This window comes from Triturus cristatus, chromosome 9 (genome assembly GCF_964204655.1).
Source record: "Triturus cristatus chromosome 9, aTriCri1.1, whole genome shotgun sequence".
NCBI lineage: Eukaryota > Metazoa > Chordata > Amphibia > Caudata > Salamandridae > Triturus > Triturus cristatus.
In genome coordinates, this window is record NC_140592.1 from 941,356,853 (window position 1) to 941,379,578 (window position 22,726).

Genomic DNA, 22,726 nt, shown 5'->3' on the forward strand with positions numbered 1-22,726 from the left:
AATATGGGCAGGCACACTCTGCCGCCGGTACCGTTAAACAAAAGTGACGCACCGGCAACACAATGAGCCTGTAAATAAGTCCCAAAGTGTTCATGGAGTCACTCTAACATCACTTACGGAGAGGGTGTCTGAGAGAAATTAGTTCAAAAATAAAAATTTGACTTGCAGACTGTGTTAGAATTGCACTTTAGAATGCGTTTAAACTGCTGTTGAAATATTTTCACATATTTTCACATAGAAAATGACACGTAGGGTAAATGTGCTTGTTACATAGAACGTGTAGAATCCTTGTAAATACTGCAAAATATATTAATTAGTCCATTGTGTTCACGGAATGTTTATGAATTAATGTATTGTTAAAAAAATCTTGCACTATGCAGGTCATTCTTAAATGTGCCCTTTTAGTTAAGGTACAAAAACCTTTTTCTCTGGACTCTTGCTGATGGCTTAACAGACATTTTAGTTAGTACATTTACCTAGCACCAGCAACTTGCTTAAGAATGTGCTGATTCTAACCTCGTGTTCATTTAGCTCCTCACCCCATGTTAGATCATTCACCTGAATACAATGAGCATTGCTGTGACTGTTATAATAAATATGATTTAGATATATTTTGTATGCCACATCTGCATATTATTGATAGTTTGTCTCTGCATCTCTGAAAGGCCTTTGTTTCCACACTTTGGTTTCACCCAATCCTTTAGTTTAGGTACGAAGGTTCTCATGAGAACTTTTCCCCATGGAACAAAGTCCTGCAACATTGTTTAGTACTATATCAACGTGAGTGTTTCCACTGTGGCAATCGGAATAGAAGCATCGGAAGATTGACGTCACCATCGTATGAGCAGTTCCCATTGGTCCTAGAGAGTGAACGCCTAATAATACTTGGTACACTTTATGTGACTTTATATTAATGAGTGTTCCTAGCTAATAGCAGATTTTTTTTTCTCCAGGAGACGCCTTTGGATTGCAGATAGAAGGTTACTGGGAGGAAGCGCCTTTCTCTTTTCACGTTCTTCAGCATCGTCTTCACGACGACCGAGTGACTCTGATCTTCCTGCCCCGGCCCGGAGACGCTTCTTCATGGAGAGTTGATTCTTTGCTCGTTACCGACAGCTACTGCTAGAGGTGACTTACTTTCTTTTATCTAATGACCTTTCACTGATCAATGCCACTGCAGAGATCAATCTATTACAGACGGTTGCTACAGCGGCTGTAGGGAACTCGGCTGAGTTTCCAGAATGACTCTTTACGGGAAGTTCATATCACTCTCGCTCTTTTCCGTAAAAGGACTCTTCGTGGGTTCTATTTAAAATAGGTTAGGATTCTTAGCTTGTTTAATGACTGTTACCTTTATGGAACACTGGTATTGATTTGAGCAGTCACTAATCACACTTTTATCAATATTTCTGTAAACTGACTAATCTGAATAAAGATGATAAAGTCCATACTAATCTTTTAATATAAATAAAGCTGTTGAAACATTTTCTGAACTTTCATCATTGACTGAACATTTACATTTTAAAATGGAAGATATATGTATGGTGATATTTTATTCCAGCTCCAATTCTTCAACGGTGGAAAAGGTCCATTAACCTCAAGAGCCATATGTATGTGGGAGAAGACAATGTAATTGGTGTTAAGAGTCTGGGACAATGGGCACTGAAGGAGGTGAGGTCTCTGTACAGAGACCGATTTGGTGATGGATATATATCGCTGATACAGCAGAGAGAGTAGGGTTCGGTGCCATTTTGGGTTGCATTACCGAAAGGGGGTAGGTTACAGTCTGTCTTGGTGGCTTGTCATTGGTCTTTGTTACCAGAGTTTCCAGGTAGACATCCCAGGCATCTCTATACAGTGTCTCCCCTGAGTGACCAGGCAGCAAATGCCAACCCAGGACCTCCGCAGTTGCCCATTCGAGTAAGTCCATCAGCAATAACTGTATCCTGGGTGCATCTGGTGATTTCCAGGCCTTGCTAAGCAAACTTTAGCAAGTACGTAAGCTAGGTCAATGAGTTTCATGACATATTTAATCTTGCATGTGCGTGTAAAGGCTTCTAGGATGAACTGGAGGGGGTCAGGAGGTAGGACCCATCCCATGATCTTGGATAGTAGTAATAACACTGTTGTCCAAAAACATACTATGCAAAAGAAACAATTGATGGAAAGAATGCTGACCAATGTCAAACATTCACCCCAGTAGAGAGATCTGGGCCTAAATCCATAGTTGTTTTGCTCCCCATGCCATTTCAGTTTAAACCCAGCCATATACAAATCCGTCTTGATCCTACTCCCCATGGGAGCAGTCCAGCCCAAACTGTCAGGCCAGGGCCTCCTTGGGCCAGAATCAAGCATCCTGGGACCAGTTTTGGGGTATCACCCCTCATCAGTCAGGTTAGCTGGCCTCCAGTGGCATGGAGACCCATGTATGTTACTTTGAGGAGCAGGGTCAAAACTGAATTGCCTATGGCTGGGTCTAAACTAGGGTGGCATGGTGAGCAAAAGAAAAATTAATTTAACCCAGATCTCTTGGATGGGGGAATGTTTGATTTGTTCTACATTCCATCCATCATTTGTGTGTCTTTTGTTTTCTCACCCAAAAACATAATATAACAGGGCAGGATCACACCACATGGTCGAAATTCAGGGCATGAGCAACATTTGCATTTGGGGGCTGTCCTGGGGAACATTTGGTGTATGCACACAGGTGTAAAGTACGTATGGTGTAAATAGTTAAACTGAGGCTACTTCAAGCGGGGGTCCTGAAGAGCGTGTGAATATAGGAAAATGCTGTGAACCATTGTTTGTAAAGTCCCGGTCCACGTTGTTGACCCATATATCCTTCAGGGAGTGAAAATTAGTGATGAATTAGTTCAGGAGAATTCTATAGAGTACTGTGACTGCTCGTCTATTGTTACCATGTGTAAATAGTGTCTGAAAAGACGGGTGAACTGCTAGACCCTTATGGCAGGTATGTGGAGGTATTATCTCCACACAGAGGATCTACAGGGATCCAGAATGCCAAACATTTACTGATCCCTAATACACAAAGAAATTCACACAATCTACATCTGGCTTGATGGTGAAACAGACAAGGACTGTATATTCATAATTGACTGTTTGAAGTAAAACTATCAGCAGGTAAAAAAGGGGAGAAATCCTTTCAGGACAAGTACCCTCACTCACCCTAGGGTGACATGCTTCATCATTGGGTTCCCTCCTCGCACCCTGAGTCCAGGGTAAGGGCTGCAACTCCTCAAAGGAGAGGAGCTGAGGTGTTTTCTCTAAGATAAGCGATGAAAAGAGGTGAATGAGGGGCAGAGTGCAAAGAAAATGTGATCGTAACAGTGAATAAAACTATCTCCAGGGGTCCACTTAAGCTTTATTGGATGGCCTCAGGGATAGTATTTAAAAAGAGGACTGGGGATTAATCATAGTGCCCAACTTCGTGGTTGATGCAACCTCCAAATGAGATGTCCATTTGGAGGTGGCACCAACCACAAAGTTGGGCACTACAAGAAGAACCCAGAGGTAGGAGAGCGGATTACACTCACGGTGCTCACAGAATATTACGGTCATCGCAAACCTGGCCGCTCTGATAATACGGTGGCCAGTATATTTATTTTCATTTTCTCACCAACCTAAGTAATTGCAGAGTAACTATTTGTAGTGAGGTGGGGTATGACAAAGGAGACCATGGAACAATCAGGTGTACTTGCAACGAAAACAAGGTTTATTTCTTTTCTTGGGGTGGTTCTCAAGCAATAACTGTTTTTTCTTTAGTCAAAACAAAAGTAAAGGAACTGCTGCGTTCTTCGCAGCAGGGATAGCGTCTGATAGCAGGCTGCTCCTTTCCCTTGGTCTTCTCTTCAGGCCTTTGAGTGTGGTAGCTCCTGGCTCCTCCTTGTACCACTCCCATCGGTTTGGTGGCGCAGCAAACAAACAAAAAAAAACACAAAAGGAAGAAAATGAAATACAACCAGGGGTTACTGACAGGCTAGGGGCTTCTCAGCATGTGCTTCCGTCACCAGTTTATAGCGGACAGTGAGGGAGGGGCGTGAGGGGAAAAGCCGGCGTGGCAGTTATACCAATAAAAAAGAACACACGCGTGACCTACTTCCTCGTGCCTCCCCACCACCCCCACCAAAACGATCCTCCCAAAGGTACTCGCCTTGTACCACAGTCCGTGTCCAGGACCGTGGCGTAGGGACCCAGGGCGTCCTCTCTCCTCGGTGAGCCGCCGGGCTGGCCCGCGTTGTACAATGCTCTCTCCTGGGTCTCTGCCCGCCTTCCGTCGCCGCCCGCGTCTTCCTCCTTTGCTTCGTCCTGCTTGCTCGTCCGGTCTCCTCCTGCCGTCTCCGATCCGCATCTCCTCTCTTCCGGCTCTATCTCACCAAGCTTTTGGCCGTCTCCTCCGGATGACGTCAGGGGGCCTCCTTCGTCTTCCGAAACTAGACCGCTCACCCTTTCCGGTCCGCAGCGGGAATCGCCGTACTTCCGATGCACTTCATGCCTCTCCTTCTTATATTTCTCCCCCCTCAGGAATGAACGTTGGGGCCATTCAGTAAAAGGGTGCCGTGACAGATAGTCAGCGCTTATTTGCTTCACCCCCGGCATGTGTATGGTCTGGAACGAGAAAGGTTGTAAAGCTAAGAACCAGCGAAGGATTTGAAGGTTGGTGTCTTTGGTGTGTGCCAACCAGGTAAGAGGGGCATGGTCTGTGAGAACAAGAAATGGGCACCCCAACAGGTAATATTGTAGCGCTTCTATAGCCCATTTTATGGCTAGGCACTCTTTCACGATGGTGGAATAATGTGTTTCACGTGCATAGAGCTTTCGGCTGATGAAGAGGAGTGGCTTGAGGTCATTGTTCACATCTGGTTGGTACAACACAGCACCTAGACCTACTCCGGAAGCATCGGTCTGTAGGACGAATGTTTTGTGAAAATTGGGACAGTGCAATACCGGAGCTGTACAGATAGCCCTTTTTAGGGTATAAAAGCTTCTTTCTTGTTCAGGAGTCCAAATAGATATGACAGATGGTTGTTTTTTTGTTAGGAGGTCCGTAAGGGGGCCGGCTAGGGAGGAAAAGTGTGAAAGGAACCTCCGATAGTATCCTATGAAACCTAAAAATGAGCGGACCTCTCGTTTGGTTTTCGGGATGGGTATTACCTTAATCGCCTCGACTTTGTCTATTTGGGGTTTGATAAGGCCTTCCTGTATGGTGTATCCTAGATACTGAATGGTGTTTGTGCCTAGCAGGGATTTCTTTGGGTTTATAGTGAGGCCGGTGAATACAGAGTCCAGATGCCGTAAATGATCCTCCCAGGTAGAGCTGAATACGACTATGTCGTCGAGGTATGCAGCGGCATACTCATTGTGGCGTTTAAGAATTCTGTCCATTAAGCTTTGGAATGTGGCAGGTTCCCGTGTAGGCCGAAGAGGAGCACCCTAATGTGATATAGACCAGAAGGGGTTGAAAAGGCGTTCTTTTCTCTGGCTTAGGGTGACAAGGGAATCTGCCAATAGCCCTTGGTTAAGTCAAGGGTCGACATATAGCGGGCCTTTCCTAAGCGTTCAATCAGATCATCTATACGGGGCATGGGATAGGTGTCAAACTTTGTTATTGCGTTCACTTGCCTGAAATCTATGCAAAAAGGTATGCTGCCATCGGGTTTGGGCACAATCACTACCGGGGAACATCAGTTGCTTTGTGATGGTTCTATAATATGGGACTGCTGGGATTCGGTAAGGCTTTTGCTTTACTACTTTCTTGTCCAAGGATACTATGCCATGTTGTACCAGTGAAGTTAAGCCAGGGATGGTAGAAAAGAGCCCTGGAAAGGAGTCTAACAAATCCCTTAGCTGAATAGTTTGTTTTGGTGACAAGATGTCCCCTGTGTGTACTGTCTCTATTCTGGTTTCCTGTGTGGGTAAGGACGGGATGTCTATGGGTTTGTTGGTGCTTACAAGGTGTACGGGTGTCCCTGGAGTGTCTGTCCTACGGGGTTCCTCTCATTTCTTAAAGTGGGTTACATGGTAGATCTGTTTGACCCCAACCCGCTGGGGTAGAAGAACGCTATAAGTGACATGGGTGATCCGCTTTTCGATGACAAAGGGTCCCTGCCACTGGGTCAGCAATTTGTTCTCGGTGGAAGGCAATAACAGTAGCACCTTATCCCCAGGACTGAACTCCCTCATTTTGCTGTTTCTATCGTGGTACATCTTTTGTCTTCGTTGAGCCCCCTCCATGTGTTCGTGTACCAACCCCCATACCCGTGTTAACGTGTCTTTGAGGTCGGCTGCGTATTTTAATAAGGGTTTTCCTTCCTCATCCTCCTCCTCCTATTGTTCCACAGCCATGTCGAGTAAAGACCGTGGTTTCCTCCCAAAAAGGATCTCAAAAGGTGAAAAGCCAGTGGATCCTTGTTCATGTGATCTTATGGTAAATAGAACCAGGGGCAATTTGTGGTCCCAATCCCTCCCAGATTCAGAAATGATCTTGCGGAGCATGGTCTTGATGGTCTTGTTATACCGCTCCACAAGGCCGTTTGTTTGGGGATGGTATACAGATGTACAAATTCTATCAACCCCCAAGACCTTGCATATCTGTGCGATAAGACGAGATACAAACGGGGTCCCCTGGTCTGTTAGGATTTCTGATGGGAAACCCACCCTGTAGATCATGGCCTGGGCTATGGTGGGAGTGGTCATACTCCGTAAAGCAAACGTCTCTGGGTACCGACTCACATAGTCCACTATGACGAGGATATATCTGTGTCCCCTGGCTGAGGGGGGTAGGAGTCCCACTAAGTCCATACCAACCCGCTTAAAGGGTATGTCGATGATAGGTAAGGGAGGGGCCTTCTTCGCACCTCCCGGGTTTATGTATTGACATCGTACACATGCAGCACAATGTCTGGCCACGTCTCTATAAACCCCTGGCCAATAGAACTTCTCTAGCAGATATTTTAAGATGTTTTCTTTGCCATAATGACCCCCTCCGACTTGGTTGTGTGCCAGGTGTAGGACATGCTCACGAAAGGAAAGGGGAACTATCAGTTGTGTGATGGTGTGTGTGTCCCCTTTCACAACTCTACATAACAGCCCCCTTTTTACTATAAAGTAGGGTCCTACCTGCTCCGGCTCTTGGTCCTGGACTTGCTCCCAGGCGTGTGAAAGCATGTTGTCCTCCCGCCGAGCTGTACGGAAGCTACCTGGTGTCGTCTCTGCTGCATTTGTGAGAGAAAGGGGTACGCAGGATAAGAGTGGTGTAAGTGTGCAAAGTTCCTTTTCTCTCTTCGCCTCTCTTGTCTGCTTTTCTTTTCCCTTCTCTGTGGGGTCTCTATATCACTGCCACTGAAGGCTGCATCCTGTAATCACGTGCTAGGGGCCTCCTTATTCTCCTCTAGGTACTGCCTGAATTTAGGATGATCCGTTCCGATAATGACTGCCTCAAAGAGGGAGGGGATGACCCCTACTTTCCGTAAGTCCACATCTAACAGAACTTCAGCCACTGGGTATGTTTTTGTGTCCCCGTGCACATATGTGACATTCACATGTTCCTCTTCCCTCATCTGTGGGTGGGGATCAAGGAATCGTCTACCACTGTAACGTGGCATCCGGTATCCAGGAGAGCCTGTCGCTTTTTCCCATTTAGTAGGATTTCTTTCCTATATTGTTGGTGCCCTTTCCCTGTCAATATCTGTCCTCGATGAGGGCATTGTCGGGCAATGTGCCCCCATTCGGCACAATGATAACACTGGGGGCCTTGTCCACTGGAAGAAGGGTTGGAATGGTGGGCTTAGGAGTGGGGAAGGTGGGTTTAGGGTCATCTGTGGGCCTATTGGGGCTCTGAGTTCAGGTCGACCTGTGGTACGTGAAGGGTTCAAAGGGGGTTAGAGTGCATGGGCCTTGAAATCAGGGGACCTGTGAAAGGCGCATGCCAGATCCACCGCGGTGGCAGGGGTCAGATTGGGGTGTTGTTTGACCCAGGATCAAGTGTTGGGAGGTAACGCATTCAGAAACTGTTCCAGGTATATTTTGTCAGTGAGTTCCTCCGTGCTGGATGTATGGGGTGTCAGCCATCTGTTGCCCATGTCTCGTATCCTATAATAGAGGGCACGGGGATTGTCCCCTGGAGTCCATTTCTGAACCTGGCTCTGTAATATTCCTGGTCGCAACCTAGGCGTTCCAGGATGGCCTTCTTCACATCTTTGTACGCTGTAGTGCCGGCTAGGTTGGCCGCCTGGTAAGCGGCCTGGAGTTCTCCGGATAAGAGGGGGGCTATGTATTGCGCCCACCTCTCTTAGGGCCATGCTGCGGTGGTTGCCACCCTCTCGAAATTGATAAAGAAATAGTCTGGGTCCTCCCCGTCCTGATATTTTTGGAGGACGGACCCTGGTACATTAGGTCTCACCCTTGTGTTTACGATAGCATCGGTGAGATGCAGGATTGGAGTGTCCTGGACCTGCTGGTTGTTTGTGAGCAGACTGGCCTGCTCTTTTAAGGCTTCCTGAAGGGCTTCCCGATCCCTCTGTGCTGTCTGTGTTTGTTGTTCCAACACTAATTGCAGGTGACGCTGTCCTTCAGCCAGTTGGGCTATTATGCCCTCAATAAGCATGGGTTGTGTCATGATTCGACACAGTAGTCACCTTTTCCCACTTTAGAACACCCTTGTGTGGGGTGGGGTATGACAAAGGAGACCACGGAACAGGTCAGCTGTATTAGCAACAAAAAACAAGGTTTATTTCTGTTCTTGGGGTGGTTCTCAAGCAATAACTGTTTTTTCTTTGGTCAAAACAAAAGTAAAGGAACTGCTGCATTCTTCGCAGCAGGGATAGCGTCTGATAACAGGCTGCTTCTTTCCCTTGGTCTTCTCTTCAGGCCTTTGAGTGTGGTAGCTCCTGGCTCCTCCTTGTACCACTCCCGTCAGTTTGGTGGTGCAGCAAACAAAAACAAAAAAACACAAAAGGAAGAAAAAGAAATACAACCAGGGGTTACTGGCAGGCTAGGGGCTTCTCAGCATGTGCTACCGTCACCAGTTTATAGCGGACAGTGAGGGAGGGGCATGAGGGGAAAAGCCGGCGTGGTAGTTATACAAAAAAAAAAGAACACACGCGTGACCTACTTCCTCGTGCCTCCCCACCACCCCCACCAAAACGGTCCTCCCAAAGGTACTCGCCTTGTACCACGGTCCATGTCCAGGACCGTGGCGGAGGGACCCGGGGCGTCCTCTCTCCTCGGTGAGCCGCTGGGCTTGCCCTCGTTGTACAATGCTCTCTCCTGGGTCTCCGCCCTCCTTCCGTCGCTGCCCGCGTCTTCCTCCTTTGCTTCGTCCTGCTTGCTCGTCCGGTCTCCTCCTGCCGACTCCGATCCGCCTCTCCTCTCTTCCGGCTCTGTCTCACCGCGCTTTTGGCCGTCTCCTCTGGATGACGTCAGGGGGCCTCCTTCGTCTTCCGAAACTAGACCGCTCACCCTTTCCGGTCCGCAGCGGGAATCGCCTTACTTCCGGTGCCCTTCATGCCTCTCCTCCTTCCACTATTTAACCTTGCGGTCCTGATAAATGCCCCGGGAGCCCTGTGCCGGACCCACTATGGGCAGAAAACATGTTGACCCCTGTGAGGGATATGTTTGATTAATCCCCAGGATTGACCATCAAGCCAGACGTACATTGTGTGAATTACTTCCAGGTATGTGGAGGTCACAGACCGACAAGTGGCGTGGGACTTTGCCATAGTTGGGATTTATTCCCCTAACAGGGGGGGTTTCTTTGATGAGTTTTCCAGGGTCCTGGCCTCATGCAGGCTACAAGCTATTCTATTAGGAGGAGACTTTAACAGCATTGCAGACCCTGTCCTTGAAAGGTCCATCCACCCCTGGGTGACTCCCTGGCCCTCCCCCTGGCTCGCGCATTCTCTAACTAGCAGGTACAATGGGGTTGGTGGAATCCTGGAGAAGCACTTACCCTCTGGTGAGAGACTACTCGTTTTACTCAGATATGCATGATCTCCATGTCCAGGCTGAGAGTTGAGGCACTGGAGGACCCAGTATTCCAACACACTATTGGAGAGGCAGTAAGGAACTACTTTGTAGATAATATGGCCACAGCTGGGTCACTGTTGGCTGAATGGGATGGTTTTACTACTATAATCAGGGGGCGTTGCATTGCAGAAACAGTGGGGTGCGGTGCCCAGATAACCAAGAGCGGACATTGAGGGAAATTGAGTAAGCTAGGCTGGGGAACCCTGCATTGCAGAGGCACTCCTAGAAGACAAGTAAAATGCTGGCAACACAAATCAAGAAGCTCAGTTGCTTCGATTATAGAGAGTACATGATCCATGCCCACACTGAGTGAGACAAGGAGGGGGCCCTGCTAGTGTGGCTCACCAACCCTACTGCCAGGGGCTCTCTGATCCTGGAAGTGGAGATAGAAGTAGGGGAGTACTTGTATAGGCAGGAGAACATCTATAATAGATTTGGGGAGTACTACACATCCCTCTGGGTTGAAGCTGGGGAACTGGATGGAGCCTATACCCTCCAAGAGGTGAGGGCTGAGTTAAAGGCAATGGGGCGGGGCAGGGTTCCTGGTGCGGGGAGCCTTCCGGTGGAGTTTTTTTCCACATTTAGAGAAGAACTGGCACCTAAGCTAATAGACCTAAACGCCACAACTCTCTGGTCCACTTGCCAGTTTCCACTCACGAGGTTCTGGTGGCTCCACTGCTGAAGCCTGGCCGCCTCCCGCCCATGACGTTAGGGCATATTATCTATTATCCATGCTTAACTTGGACTACAAGATACTTACTTTACTTTACAGAGTTTTATTTTGCGCGAACTTGACCCGAATCGGGTATCAGAGCGCTTTACATAGCACCAGTTGCATTACATGAGGACACATTCATTTTTTTTTTGTTAGGCACGGGGAGATTAAGTGATTTGCCCAGAATCACAGGATGTTCAGCGTCATTCCTGAGACTCGAACCCAGTTCCCCAGGTTCGAGGTCGACCGCCCTAGCCGTTAGGCCAACGAATGATGGCCACTCGCCTCTTGCCATACACGACTAGCCTGTTTCAAATAGACCAGGTGGGATTTATATCGGGCACAACACGACACTCAACATTCGTAGGCTACTAGCACATATGGATGAAGGCACAGTGGATAAACAAAGAGCGGAGTCTTGGTGATAGACTCCGAAAAAGCTTTTGACAGTCTGAGCTGGGAATTTCTCTATTGAGTGATGGCAAAGATGGGGTTGGGCCCAGATTTGTGCAATGGACTAGCCTCCTTTACTCAAGGCCATTGGCTTGCAGTGCATGCTCAGGCACATTCTATCACGGTCTGGAGGTCCGGGATACATCACACCATACCTTTTTATATGCCAATGATATGTTGGATGTAGAAGTGGAACTAGCAGGAGCAGTGGGTTTCCTGGAGTGCATTTGGAGGGTGTCGGCTTATGCATTAACAGGCAAAAGTCTCACATGTTCCCATTCAGTAGGCATATGCCTCTGCCCCAGGACCTTAAAGGGTTGCAATGGGAAGGAACATGCCTAAATTACTCAAGGTGTTGAAAGCTACCATAACCCTCGAGACATCCTAGATGGCAATGTTGGGGGCTGTCTCCTATATTTTTTTCAACTTTGCCCTTGCTTATTTCCACCGGATATTCCAAGAACTTAGGTCACTGATGGTAGAGCTGGTTTGGGGGATGGGCAGAAGTAGGGTGGTGATGTCCAATGTACAGCGCCCAGTGACAGACGGAGGTCTAGCTGCTCCAGACTGGGAATCCTATTACCTGGTAGCCCAGCAATATTGATTTAATTAATGGATATGTCACCAACTGAATCCTGGGCTTAATGTCACTTATTCACAAAACCTCAGCACACGTGAATGATATATTACTTGTAGTCTATTTCGTACATGAAAATGAGTACATATAAGGTAAATCATACGACAAAATACAGTCTTCTTCTTGTCTTCTTTAATAAGATGTGTTCAGGTGAAGTATCAGGGTTACAGCCATTCACAGCCAACACGTGTTTCGTCGTAACGTCATGATGGGAACGAGGGATGTCACAAATCTGCCAGAGAGGTGTTCGTGTTCGATACTCCTCTTGTATGCTCCTAATATTCTAGTGCCCTCGTCCGCAATCCAGTTAGCGATGTGAAATCGTCAGGTCCACCGAGTATGGTGACCCGAACACGAACACCTCTCTGGCAGATTTGTGACATCCCTCGTTCCCATCATTGAACATAGACCCCCATGTGGGCCGGAATTACAACCACATTTAAAAATTTCCACAAATACAAAAAGAGCCTTGAGAAAGTCGTGGGATTACACTCCCGTTACGACGAAACACGTGTTGGCTGTGAATGGCTGTAACCCTGATACTTCACCTGAACACATCTTATTAAAGAAGACAAGAAGAAGACTGTATTTTGTCGTATGATTTACCTTATATGTACTCATTTTCATGTACGAAATAGACTACAAGTAATATATCATTCACGTGTGCTGAGGTTTTGTGAATAAGTGACATTAAGCTTTGGCTTACATTTGTAGAGTGTGTGGTTGCTCTACACCTTCCAGCACCGTCATATTAGAGATTTGTAATTATTGTGCACTTTCTCTGAAGCGCCATATACCTATGATACATACCACAGACCTGCCTTAAAACCAACTGAATCCTGGGGCAGAGGTAGCCCACTCGTTTCTGGAATCTTGGGACTTGCTCCAGGTCCTTTTCAATCCCCATCAACATCTCCGGAAAGGCCCTCAGGCATTCCTAGTTGTTCAGCATTGCTGGCTGCACCACGTGCAGACGACCCCCACTCAAGCACTATACTCAACGGACATGCCACGCCAGTGGCTAGGACTGACGGCTCGGGCAGGGTCTTGCGGGGGCTCGTGGAGTAGGCCACTTATGGGGTGATCCAGGTGGTGAATCTCTTTAGAGATGGAAAGTTTCTCTGGTTTGAGAAATTATCCATAGAGTTTGGGCCCCCAGAAGGTCAGTTCTTAATGCACTGAGCAGTGCTGGAGATGGTTAGGAATCATCGGAGGGCCAGTGCAACTGAACCCTCTACCCACAAGTGCTGCCAGTTACTCTGTACTACTGCTGGCTGAACTAAGACAGTTACATGCCTCTATTGGCCTTGAGGATCAGATATTATTACCCCACTAGCAGACCGATGGGAGAAATGGGAGGGTCACTTGGAGATTCAGATCCCAGACACGTATCTCCAATGCAATATCACGGTGTCTAGGAATGCCAGGTTGAAATTAATGCTTTTTATTTTTTTGCCAGGTTGATATTAACACATTTTTCTTTTTTACACAGAGCTTACCTCACCCGTGTAAAACAAATATATTCCAGCGGACAGCTGAGGTGGCATGCCCTAGATGTCATGAAGATGGAGCGGAAGTGTTTCATGCGGTGTGGGATGCCCCTCCCTTTTCGAGGTCTGGAAAGTGATGGACTATGTGAATGGTGTTACTCTTCAGGAGATTTCTTGTTCACTTATGGCCTGCCTGCTAGAGGGATTCCGGAGCCAAACCAAGTGTAAATCTGCAACTTGATTTACGGATCTAGCTCCTATTATTGCGAAGCCATACAAATACAAACCAACAGAGGTCCCAGACTAACTAAATGGAGGGAGAGATCTCTTAAATGGGAAGACTAAAATTCTGCTTCGAGAAGGAAGTGAAGAGGGGACGCGGTACGATTGACTGTGCGCTCTTCGGAGAATCTGGTCAATTGTCTGAGGACCCTGATTTGGATACACCAGAGGGGTCCCCAAAACCTGCAGACAGGTTAGACGGGGTGGCTGTTTAGACATATTCTGTACCCCAACAGTGCAGGGGTTAGGAAGATGTGTGCATATTAGTGGGCTGAGCAGGCAAAGAGAAACCAAACAGTAATAGTGTACTGGGACAGCAAGGCACAGGGCACTGGGGGATGGAAAGGGGGAATTTTTGTTTAGGGGTGGTAAGGGCCTGATCTGCATAACAATGTATACACTACTTCAGAGCTTAGTGATTAAGAACAGTGCGACTGTGTACTTTCAATGCAATTAATGTACTAAATTGATTCTTTATGTTGTTTTGGGCCCTTGGGCTTTTTGTTTTTAATAAAAACCAATTATCATTTCTGCTGACTGGCAGCAGGGGAGTGGTGCTCACTCCCCCAGTATACACTGCGCAAGTCTCTTTGGTCGGCCGTCTTGCCACTGCCAGCCTGACATGCACAGTATAAACCTCTCCACCTAGCTGTCTCCGACAGCTGGGTGGAGAGCAGGCACAGGCCTCCGTTGCCTGCTGGAGCGTCACAGCAGCCCGCTCCAGACAATCCTGGGACTGCTCTCATGCCGCTAATATGTATCATGAAAGCAACACCGGTTCTCTGAGGCTCCGGGAGGTGCCGTCACACTGATGGTAGAAGAAAGAAAAATACACGGAGGAGAGGAAACATGGATAAGAATGCTTTTATTTTTATTTATTACCTTTTTGGCACCCATCGGGGTTATCTCTCAACCCCCTCTATGCCTCTCCAGTGTTGAGGGTCAACGCTCGCCACTGCCCAAGAGTGAAGGGGGTTGGCTGGGGGCTTAACCCTCCCTAGCTCTTCAGGTTCGGGCACCAAAAACGTTGGAGGCATCAACTTAGTTGATGGACTGGGGCTGACAGTCCCTACCCAGGGCATGGTGGTTGCAGACTGGGGAGGCTGCTTGTACCCTGTCAGGATGTGGAACGGAGATGGAACCTAACATTAAGGGATAAATGAAACCACGGTCGCACTCCCTTGTTAGTGTTATGACTTCAAAGTAAACACAAATTTTAGATAAACTTTGGGTGCTATAGGGTATCACCTCCTGATCATTGAGGCGTGATTAATGCTGCAAGACCAAAAATCCTTCACCACTGGAAGGGTCACCCATGTAAGCACTCCACTGCTAACTGAATTCGCTTTTCAAGCAGTCAATGAGTTAGTCATTAGATGTAGTTGTAATTTATTCCAATCTTGATTCAAAAGTGTAGAATTTTTGTTCAATGCGACAGTATCTATGTCAATCCACACTTGTTTTTCAAACATTCCATTATGCGAGCAGTATACACAAACACAGTAGTATCAATCCCCGATGCATTTCGGGACTGGCCCTTCCTCAGGGGGTTTTCCCTGTAAATAAGAATGAACGCTATTTAAAACCCAGAGCTGAATGCGTATTGAAATAAATGAATTGAACTGTAATAGTTAATTATATGTGTCTAAAAAATGTGCAACTTAGGATGTGAATCTCAAAGGTTGTGACGGATATAAAAGTGAATACTTCAAACTAGAAACCGTTTCTAAACGAAGTGACCCGGTGTAAAAGACAACATTCCAAAGCGTGATTGTGAAGTGGCATGAATTACATGTGACCAACGTAAAATAACGAAAAGAATATACCATGCGGTGCGCAAACTGTAAAAGGAAAATGACGTGAATGTGAAGATGTTAGCTGATAGTATCTCGCGAGTGCTTCCCCAAAATCAGATCAAACAAATAAAGTGTGACGGGACCCCTGTGAATAATAGCGCAAACTTAGGCTGAAACATGTGCCGATGCACCCGAGTACAGCGTGCGATGCTTATTTGGAAAAGTAGTGCAAATAAAGAAAACGTCATGCGCAATGTGGCGGAACATACTAAATGCTGTGCGGCGTTAACCGGTAGTTACCTGTGTCTTGCGTCTGTAGTTTACCGTATGCTTGCGTCAGTAACCCGGTGTGTTAGGTGCCCCGGAACAAATACTCTTAATTACGGAGGCGCAATGCTTCCGACTAGAAATCATAGAAATCGAAAGTGGACTAAAAGGACGTGATCTCCGAAAAATAGTGGCGCTCCGTAGTAAATGTGTGTCGATCATAAAATCTAATAAAGTTATCAACAAGGAAACTAATTGTGAATATGTGGTGCAACAATGTACCTACAGATAAATCATATATCAATGCCTGATTAAATGACATAATGATCATAATATATCTTAATAATAGAACTATTCATCATTGCAACAAAAAAAAATTGAAATGGTAATTAACGTCATGGTCCGTTAAATACTGCAATAATAGCTTATGAGAACATGCTAGCACTGTACTGGTATAAACAAGGTAGACGCACTAGATGCGGTACAAAACAATTATAAATGACAACTGAACTCCACACGATCATTAAGCCCCTTTGGATGTAGGGAATTCAATTTATAAATCCAAAATAGTTCCCGTTGTAATAGAAATGTTTTATTGTCTCTGCCTTCTTTCAATGGAATCTGCTCCAAAATTAGGTAGCGAAGTTGACTAATGTTGTGGTTTTTTTCTTGAAAATGCACTGCTATTGTAGATTTAGGATTTCTCAACCTTATATTGTTTTTATGTTCAGTTAAGCGAGTTTTAATTTTTCGTTCGGTTTTCCCCACATAAGGGAGTCCACACGGGCATTTTAAAAGGTATACCACGTAGCTTGTATCACAAGTTGCTGTCACATGTAAATTTATAGGAGTCCCTTGTTTAGGGTGTCTCAATATCGTGCCTCTTATGATATTATTGCAGCTCCCGCAGTTGGGACATGGGGATGTGCCCGTGTGTGTCTGTTTTAAACCAGTGTCTTTCTGCTTTAGCAATTGTTGTAGATTAGATGTACGTTGGTATGTGAAGATGGGATTTTGTTCAAATATGCCTTTAAAATCGGCTTCCGCTTGTAGTAATGGCCAATATTTGGTAATTATTTGTTTGATTTTTTGACTTCTGGTTGAATATTTAGAAACAAATACCATTCTTTGCGATTGTTTGTCGGTGGGTTTCTTGATTTTTAAAAGATCAGATATGTCTTTTTGGTTGGCTCTTTTGGTTGCTGCTTGTAAAATCTCATCTGGATATGATCTATGTTTGAACTTAGTTAATATTTTATCTTTTTTTTTATTATACAATTCTTCTGTAGATGAAATTCTTCGTATTCTTAATAATTGCGAGTATGGTAGGTGTTTTTTCAAACTCATCTGATGGAAACATGAAAAGTGTAGAAAATTGTTTCTCTCTGTAGGCTTGGTAAATACTGATGGTATAATTTTTTGATTTACGATTTGAACATCCAAATCTAGAAACGGGATCCTATCTTTATGCAAGGTATGCGTGAATTGTATTCTTTCATCTATGGTATTCAACTCATGAATCGCCTCCATTAGATGATTCTCCGATCCTTTCCAAATTAAGAATATATCATCGATGTATCGTAAAAACATAATAGTATTGTTTATCCATGTGACAAAATATGTTAAAGTTCAAAGTGATGCATAAACAAATTTGCATACGCTGGAGCAGCGCAATTGCCCATGGAAGTGCCATTCAATTGAGTAAAGAATTCATTCTGCCAGGTAAAATAACTGTGATATAAGGTGAAATGCATAGGTTCAAGTAAAAACACTTTCGAATCATCACTTTTATCACTTTTTAAAAGAAAAAATTCCATTGCTTGTTGGCCTAAATTGTGTGGAATCGAGGTGTATAACGATTTTACGTCTATGGTATATAAGATGTATTCAATGTCTTCCTGCAACTCTAGTTTGCCCAACTTCAACAAAAAATCAGTAGTATCCGGTAGATATGTAGTCATGTTATGGACACTCGGTTGTAAATGTCGATCTATATATTTTCCGATGGGTTCATGTAGCGAATTCCGAGTGCTTACAATCGGTCTGAAGGGAGGGTTATGTACATTTTTGTGAATTTTCGGGATCATATACAAATATGGTATACTTGGATTTTGTTTGATAAGATATTTTTTATCCCTTTCATTGATAATCCCTGCGTTCAATGCCTTGTCGACGATTGTAGTTAGTATTTTGGTAAATGCAAGAGTTGGATGTCTACATTTTTATCCGAAACATGCGCTTGAACACTGTCAAGATAAAACGAGGTGTCCAGGACTACTAGTGCCCCTCCTTTGTCCGCTTTGCCACATGTAATTTTGTCGTTGATAGCAAGATTGGCAATCGCTTTATGTTCTTTGAATGTCAAATTCTGTTGTTTAGTCATCTTGGTTTTAAATAAGTGTTGTAGTTCTTTTTGTACAATCGTCTCAAACGAATCTAAAACTTTATGGCTCACAGGCGCTTGAAATGTACTGTCCGGTTTTAAATCCAGTAAAGTGCCTTGATTTTCAGATGTGTCTTATGTAACTATGTTCGTGAAGAAATATTTTAGACGTAAAGTTCGCATAAATTTGAACATGCAAATTTGTGTTTCAGATTCATTAGATTCATAGGTGGTAACAGAGTTTGGAAAGCAGACAATTCCGTCTGAGAGATATTTATAACTAAATTCTCTGACTCCTGGTTGATTTTGCAATTGGTATCGATGTGTCGATGGAGTATTGTCCTCCTGGATCGCCGGGTGTACCTCGGCCTCTTCCTAAAAAAGGAGCCGTTGTAGTATTACCAGTATTGGATGTTGAGGGTCTGTTAGCTTGGTCAGCATTGGTGTTTCTAGGTGATGGTCCCTTTGATTGTGTGTGGGACTGCGGTCTTTGCTGAGATTCATCTGACGAAGATGTCTCTTCAGTAGATCTATTGGAAAATTGCCGTCTTTGTCTGCGAGATGCATATTCTTCTGCCCAACTATAAACCTCACCTAGTTTATAGTCGGTGGTATCTCGTTTAAATTTTCGCAATTTTCTCTCGTTAATTTCAATAGTGTATTTCTCAAGTTCTGCCACTCATCTGCTGGTAATTTATTGCTGATACCTAACCTAACATTAAGGCCCAGGCCGGTAGCAGGACCAGGTGGCGTTCTACTGGGCAATGAGTCTGGGGTTCCTGCAGGGCTGAACAGCTCTCTTAATCCTTCATGAGATACAGGGGAAGACATGGTTTTGATTTGGTAGGCTTGGTTCCAGCAGGCGATGGCTCAAGGCACCATTCAGGGCCACCTTCCCTACCTGGGCCAGGGTGGTGTCGGACCAGGGAGGAGTCTGGAGCTCCTGCCGAGTGAACAACTCCCGCAAATCTCCTGTGAGAGGCAGACAAGGCCATTGCTTTGGCCTAGGAACCAGGGATCCAGGCACCGGGCAGTGGTACGTTCTATAACCGGGACTGGGTGGCAACAGACATGGGAGGAGTCTGGGGCTCCTTAGGGCTGAACAGCTCCCGTAATCTCATGTGAAAAGGAGGCAAAACCATGGCTTTTGCCTGGGAAGCCAGGGCTCCAGGCACCCAGCAGGACCCCCTTCCTCACCTGAGCCAGTGTGGCAGTGGACTGGGGAGGAGTCTGGAGCTCCTGCAGGTGAGACAGCTCCTGTAATCCCCCTGTTGGAGGCCCAATCCCTGCAGGCCGGTGGTAGGAGCAAGCAGGCACAGCCTCCTACCCTGCCCAGAGCAGGGTGCAGCCCCATCCGCAAGGGTTTGCCAGGTTTCAAGATGTCCACCAGTAAGCTTGTCATCTTCTTATCGGCAAATATTTTACCAGTGATGTTTCATTCTCAAGGCCAATTCAGCCAATGAACGAGTATGAGTGTGCGAACTCAGTGAACCACGTCACCAGCCCAGCCTTCCCAACTTGTGGTTCTATGTGTTTGAGCCAATGAAAAAAAATAATATATATATTCATATATAAATTATACACACACACACACATATATATATATATATATATATATATATATATATATATATATAGAGAGAGAGAGAGAGAGAGAGAGAGAGAGAGAGAGAGAGAGATTTATGGTACAGTCAACCCGTGCTGATATGAATCAGCCACACTTTCTAATTGATTTTTCTATATTTGTTCACCCTAACTTAGACAGATAAGGTACGGCATGCCAATTTGAATTCAATTCCATTAAAGGATAAAAAAGTTAAGTTGAAGGGGCGAATTTAGATGTTTTCTGTTCCTTTGTTAGAACCCATAGGAATGTTTGCTCACACTTACAGCAACAACCTTTCAAGCTGCCGTTTGTACACCCAGCATGGCCCAAAAGTCCTTGAACGCTGGTCAAACGGCCGTGAACCCACACAAGTGTCTTGGACCCATGCTGGACCATCAGCAGACTTTGCCACAGGGTTTGTGGTTCAAAGGGCTGGGTTTGAGGTCCCCATTGGGTCCTCGAGGTCTATGAACCCTGACTCAGGGATGTGAACGCACAGCAAGGGTCTTGGACCTGTGGTTGACCTTCCGCAGGGTCCACTGATCTGGAACTCAGTCCGTGGATCCAATAGAAGGTCGAGCTAAAGTTTCAAAAGTCAGGGAGGGATCACAATCCTTAGGACAGATTCGGCAAATCCTTCCTCTAAGTACCGCTGTGCAAGGCTGAAGGCTTTCAGTCTAATGATTTATGATGTCAACAGAGGCCCTCTTTGCTTAATTTCCCAAAATAGGGAAATGGTGGAGACTGGGGAATCTTTCACCCCTTGGGCATCAATACCTCTCTGAGACACTGGGCATCAATCAAACTGCGGCAATGAATGGGAACATTTTCCTCAGTCACAAAAGGCACTATTTTGTACAATTTTTCAAACTTTGCATTTCTGGCAAAGGTTAAAAATAGATTATCTGAAGTGCTGTAGCTTTGCAAATTCGTGAAGCAATATTTTGATTTTGTTTAGGCCTTACACTCTCATGAGCACCTTAGAGGCAACAAGAATAACCTTCCACATAATTAACTTCTTCAACACCACTGGTGTGTCCACGTCAGACCCTACATTATGCGGGCGAGCACATGGTGTGGTCAGACATGTGGGTAGCGGAGGTACACCGATCTGAACAGACTTTGGAGTGCTATGGAGAGTAACAGTTTTGAGGAGGCTGATACAACATTATCAAATGTGCTTATTGGTTTACTTGTCTGTAGGTGCCAGAAGTTGTATTTGAGAGAATGTGTGGAAGCTCAAGTCTAGAGGCTACAACAGCCAGCTTTAGACCCTGGCTGAACCCCAGTTGAGTCTAGTCAATGACTGAGGCAGAACTCACGATAAGGCACATTTAATATGTTTATGAAAACAATGAACCATGTAATGCTGTACTGCATACATGAGCTGCTACATTTTACACTAAATAGTGTCCCTGGTGAGTCCACAGGTCAGAAATATTTTGTACATGGAATACAATTTGTAGCAACAAGAATACAAATCAGAGTGAATAATTGGATAACAATAAAAATTAAAAGAATAAGCCATGTTCACTGTGCTCCCCAAAATAGAGAGCCAAGAATGTCAAAGCATGGTTACTGTGTGTTGGTTTTCCACTCTACTGGTAAAGGATACATCTACTGAACAAAATGTTAGGAGATGAAAGAGAAAATACTGCAAGTATTTGGTGTTCTCAGAAAATCATACCCTTTCCAGAGAATGATTTAGAACATCATCACATCATCATGTTGTGCTTAAGACAAAAATGTACAGCTGTACAATTAACTGAAATGAAGTCTATAATTCTGTCCATTTTATCCAATTGACACACATTGTACCCCTTACCTTGGAGGTGCACGAGCTATCCAAGTGAGTTGCAGTGCCCGTTCTAGCAACGCTTCTTACGTGCCATCACCTCCACCACCATCACCACCACCCCCAACATCACTACCACCAGTCGAAATACTCAGAATCCCAGATTCACTTGCTGGGTCAGCTCCAGTAACCCACACTGAGCAGAGAGTCCTAACAACAAAGCATTCCAAGAAGAACATCCTTGGGACAAGCCCAGCAAGAGCCCCTGTTACTAGACAGGTGGTTACATCTGAGGTGTGTGAGGAGGATGTGTCTGTGCAGGTGCCATAAATTGTTGCAGAAATACTATCTGGCACACAACAGCTCGTGTCCTTTGTAGTGAGCCAAAAGGAGCACTTAGAGAACAATAGTTCAGTTCCTGAACAAAAAAATGCACCTATGGATGGACAGAAATGATGAGGGCCGACCATGCAAGACTGACTGTTGCCGGAGTAAACATGGCATCTCAGGCACTGGCAATAACTCATGGGACATTCCCCTCCATCATTTTCCTGCTCACTTCTCCACTCCAGAAAGGGACCAACCTTTTACAGATTAGCCTTATCCCTGCTCCAGTAACAACAGCTGAGACCGAACCGCCAGGCTGTGCCTTTCTGAACAGAAACAATAAGGATGCAGACCTTTTCAGCCCCTGAGTCTTTCTGGGGTAGCAGCCTCTCTGGTTAACTTGCTGCTTTCAGAAATGATCAAGTCTTCCCCAGAAAAGTTCTAAAGCTTAAGGTGTGGCATTTTAAAGAAGGGGCTTCCTTCTCTTTCAGCCTTGCACGTCGTAGAGTTCGCCTAGTTGGGACCTCTTGTTGGACTAAGTGGAGTATTCCATCCTCCCTCAGTAGGAGCACTGGGAGGCAAATGTCAAGCAAAATTCACAATAATAATGGTGCATTATCATTCTCAGTGGTGAGAGACAGAGTGGGTCACATACTGGGTCACATAAAGTGAGTATCGTTCAAGATATAGTGTACTCCATACTTAAAAAAATATATATATTTATTCAATTTTCAGACATAAAATACCAAGACAAAAAACATTGCAGCCATTATTCAGTTACAGAATAGTGTATGGCATGATTGAGACAGTACATCAATATCGATTACATTTCTACAGAACGGATATTTAGCAGACAACCTTTTCCATTCCTTGAACAGATGTGCTCGTATACATTAATCAGCCGAACTAGCGAGTAGATATGCAGAAAAGA

At 45.3% G+C, this 22,726-nt stretch overlaps 1 pseudogene; it reads right to left on the minus strand.

Moving 5' to 3' along the window:
• Window positions 1-7,997: 7,997 nt before the first annotated feature.
• On the minus strand, window positions 7,998-8,635 carry LOC146799110 (uncharacterized; annotated as a pseudogene).
• Between the last annotated feature and the right edge of the window lie 14,091 nt (window positions 8,636-22,726).